Consider the following 4,772-nt stretch of genomic DNA (forward strand, 5'->3'; position numbering starts at 1 on the left):
TTTATGTACTTTAATGCAACTGAAAAATCAGGGTGGAGGAACAACCAGACAATATGATTCACCAAAGTTCAAAAACATGCAGAACAGTTCTGCGGATGTAGTCAGAACAGGAGTTCCTGGGGAGCATAGGAGTACTGCCTGGGGGCGAGGGCGCCCCTAGGGGCCAACGTGGCCTGTGTGCATTTGCACTTTAGATGTGTGTGTTTGTTGCATGTTATAGCTAAGTAAACATTTTTTTTATTTTTATTTTTTCAGAAAGAGAGAGAGAGTGTGAGAGAGAGAGAATTTTTTAAATATTTATTTTCTAGTTTTCGGCGGACACAACATCTTTGTAGGTGGTGCTGAGGATCGAACCTGGGCCGCAGGCATGCCAGGCGAGTGCGCTACCGCTTGAGCCACATCCCCAGCCCCAGAGTAAACATTTTTAAATAAGAAAATACCATGTCTGCCTAGATTAAAAAATAGGAGGAAATACAATAGCATGTTAGCAGACCCTTTCTATTTATATTTGGGTTATAGGCTTTTTTTCTATGATCTCTATTTTCAAATTTTGTCTAAAATGAGGACATACTGCATAAGAGAAGTTTGTAGCAGCTATAAACACTTTTTATCTGAAAGGAAAAACTTGAGTAGGCCACAGTCATTGAGATCTCTTGAGGTAACCCTTGGGGACAATCCTTGCTCCTCCATCCCACAGGCCCTTATGGGCCTGCTTTTGGGGGGGACACAGAGCCAGTGGCCCTCAGTCTCCACTCCCTAAGGAGCTCACTAAAAGCCCGATCAACAAAGGAGGCAGAGAGTGGACAGGCCATTCCCCTCCACTGGGCAGGGCCACTAGACATTGCTTAGGCCACCTTGACAAAGTACCACGGGCCAGTGGCTTACACAAAAGGAATGTAATTCTCACACTTCTGGAGGCTAGAAGTCCAAGACCAGGACCCTTCCTGGCTTGTAGATGGCCGCTTTCTCTAGTCTATGTCTTCTCTTGTAAGGGCCCTGATGCCCTCTGATCCCGACCCCCACCTTTCTGACTTCATTTAACCTTAAATAATTCCTTTCTCTAAATATAGCCTGGGGGGCATTCGAGCTTCAGTTATGAATGGGGGACACAGTTCAGTCCACAGCAGCCACCTTCCCAGTCCCACTTCCACGTCTTTGCCACACGGTTCTCTCCACAGAGCATGCCCCACATGGAACAGCACAGGTACATCCTGGCCCCGCCCAGCGCCTGCCAAACCGAGGTCCCCACAGCCCAGCTCCTCCAGACACAGGGCCTCCTTTGCTCCATGTTTCTGAATTGGGTTGCACTGAATTACTACAGATGGATTTTCTACCAGCTGTGCGACTGCCCTTGAGAAAGACAGGGGACTACCCAGAGGGGTCCCTCTCCCTCTCTCCTTGGTCTCCCTGTCTACCTGAGGGATGAGGACTGACTCTGGGAGAAGCTCCAGAGGTCTCCAGAGGCTGGGCCCATGGGCATGGAAAGAGCTGTTTCCAGGCAGCAAAGGACCCCAGGGCCAGGCCTCTTCAGTGAAAGGGACAGTGAGGCTGGGAGTGGAGCATGGGGCTGGGCCACCTCTCGCCAGAGAGGACACACCCTGATCCTGAGTAGCTTGCAGCCCAGACAGTAGGTCCCAGGCAGCAAGGACAGGGTCAGCACCAGCCACCAGTGTGCATGTTGGGGATGTGGCTGGGGGAAAGGGGGGGACTGAGGAAAGGAGAAGAAAATCAAAGAGGGAGATAAAATAAGGAAAAGAGAAAAAATAATTGCTGCCAACACCTCCAGGGTGCTTACCACGGAGCCCACAGTGTCCACGCTCCTTCAACGGCATTCTTCTAACCACCCCCTAGGTGGGGGCTAGTCCTCTCCGCAGTTTGCAGATGAGCCCAGAGTTTAAGTCACCTGCCTAAGAACTTAGAGCCAGTAGGTAGCAGGCTGATCTAAACCATGGAGTCCTGGGAGGAGGGACAAAGTGGAATGAGGGAGGGGAGAGGAGAAGAGGAAGAAGGAGGATTGGGAGGAGGAAGGGGAGGAGGGGAGCAAGAAAGAGGGAGGAGGAGGATGGGAAGAAGGGGAGGAGGAGCAGCAGGAGAGGTACCATCTTTCTTTAAACAGATATTTCCTAAGAGCCTCTTGTCTGTCAGGCATTGCTGCAGACCCAGGGGGCACAGTCCTGGCCAGGGTCACAAGTGTACAGCTAGCACAATCACCTGGGTGCCCCTGCCCTGGCCCAGAAAGGCCTGACTCCAGTTAAACGCTCTTCTGTTGCTGTTCTGAAATTCTTATCCTTTTTCAACAGGGGCCCCACATTTTATTTTGCAAATTATGCAGCCGATCCTGTGTGCAATGATGAAGCAAACACACCATGTCCCTCCCTTCATGGAGATGATTCTAGAAGGAAGAGGGTACATGCCAACCAAAGACCAGGAGCGAGTGTTTGTTGTATCACTGGGGGACTGGGAAAAGGGCATGGGTTGTCCTTTAAGCTGGAAAGGCAAAACTCAATTCTTTTTACAATTTCATTACCAGAAAAATCTATTGGCCCCAGGAGCATCCTGCTCACCAAATTGAACTAAAAACAAAAGGGCATCCACTGTCTCCCCAAAGCTGTCATGGAGCCAGCTCCCCATAAATCACTAACAAGCAGGAAGCATGTCTCAGCAGGGCTTCCTGCTCCATCCACTTGCCCTGATCCCCCAGAGCCTGTTTGCATGAACCAAAGGCCACTACAGCACTGACCCCTCACCTTCATGGACCCCTTGAGCCTCCAGGCCCTCGGGGGAGGCATCAGTACCCCTTACTTAGAGCAGGGTGCTTAGCTAACAGGTCCAAGGTCACGCAGCAGTGAGTAGTCAGGGCAACGCTTGCCCCAAGCTTGTCTGGCTCACAAACCTGGCATGTGCCCACCTCAGTGCGTTCACGCTAAACACACACAAACCCCCATGCCCCTCCTCATCCTTGGACCTTGGCAACTGGGGTGCCACGGCCTGGATCCATGGGTTCCTGGGCCCTCTCAGCTCTGAGACCCGCCCTCTGCATGGTTGGAAGCAACATCTTCTCCTGAGTCTTCCCAGACCCCAGCAGGTTGGGGATACCCTCCAGGCACCGTGTCCTGCCCTTTGCATCCTGAGCCCCACAGGGCCAGGGTTTCTGTTGGTCCCCAGCCCAGTACCTGGCACGTGGCTGACACTCAGGAAGTGCAGACCACAGCATCGCAAGGTCGTGTCCCCCAGCTTTATTCAGCCCATTTCTTTTCTTTCTGTGTCTTCCCTGGTGCTCCCCTGGGTCTGACCACTAATCCCTCCCTCCCTGGGCAGATGCGGCTGCTCACCAAGCCCAAGGAGGAGGGCGCTGCGGGCTCACTGCCTGGGTCTGTGCAGCCACCACGAGGGCCCAGCATGCATCTCCGAGGGCGGACGGTGGCCCAGGTGGCCTGTTTTCCCTGTGCTGCCTCTTGTCCTCTTGATTTAGGAACACCTTCTTTCTGGCCTCTGGCTCCTAATCAGTGGCTCATTTTGTGGGCCTTTCAAAGAGCTCTGGCCAGGGGCACAGAGGGCCCGTGGGTGGCCCTGGCTTTCTCTGCTGTGCCAGTCAACAGCACAGCTCCTGCCAGTGGCAGGAAGGCAGATTGGAGAGGAGGTTGGAGAGGGCCCATCTCTGACCCCATTACAGATCCGAATGCTGCAGTCACCAAGGGTGGCCGAGCTCATCAGCTGGCAGACGTCTCCTTGGAACCCTTCTCTCTGCCCCCACCTCTCATGTGCGCGCTCTCTCTCTCTCTCTCTCTCACACACACACACACACACACACACCAGAGAAGACAACAAGGCAGACAACACACCCCACCAGCACCCCACCACCACCGCCCAGCTAGGGGCTGCCTGGCTTCACCACTAGGCAAGATCAAAGCCAACAAAACATTGTTCAGCAACCTGGGACCCCTCCTCGGGAGGAGGAATGTTTAGCTCCATGACAGCTAAACCAGCTCCCAGGGCTCCAGGCTCCTGCTTGGCCTCAGAAACAAACTTCAGGATCCAGTCAAGGGGAAGATGTGGAAGTTCATGGGGAAACCAGGAGTGGTCACCCTGGGAAGGAGACAGTGTTGCCCAGGTCCCGGCAAGCGCAGGAGCTCACGGCCGGGAGCCTGGGTTATCCCCGTGCTGCAGCAGAGAAAGGCAACCCTTCCCTGCAGAGAGTCTGAGTCCCCGGGCCTCCCTGAGCTGCAAGAGCCAGCAGGCCGAGTGCAGGACCGGGCTGGGGCTTTCCCACGGTCCTTCTTCCTAGTTCCAGCATCTGGATCACAGTCTCTGTCAGGTGGGTGTCAGCATCAGGACATCCAGGTGTCAGGAACTAGGCCTCAGGAACTAGAAGGAACTGACTCACATCTCCCTCCTCTCCCCCAGTGTGGGCCGAAGTTCAAAGCCAGCCCCAAGACATCGGCAGACTCCTGCGAGCTCATGCCTCCCGGAGGCCTCAGCCCCATCTCCTGCTTCTAGCGCCAGAGTCCAGTGAGAGACTCAGCTCCTCTTCTAAGCTCATCCAAGAGTGCAGGGGACCAGGAAAGGGGGTTCACTCTGAGGCCCCTCCAGCAAGCAGCAGTGTCCCAGCCTCTAGCACCCTCCGAGGGGGCACTGTTGGTCCCCACCCCTCAAGCCCCTCCCCAGGCCCTTCCCATTGTGCTGGGTTTTCATAGTTTACTGTTCCTGCAGCAAAAATCAGAACTTGTCCCGTGTGGAGCACGTTGCTGTCTCCTCTCTGAGGTGACAGGGCA

This window comes from Marmota marmota, unplaced genomic scaffold (genome assembly GCF_001458135.2).
Source record: "Marmota marmota marmota unplaced genomic scaffold, marMar, whole genome shotgun sequence".
Taxonomy (NCBI): domain Eukaryota; kingdom Metazoa; phylum Chordata; class Mammalia; order Rodentia; family Sciuridae; genus Marmota; species Marmota marmota.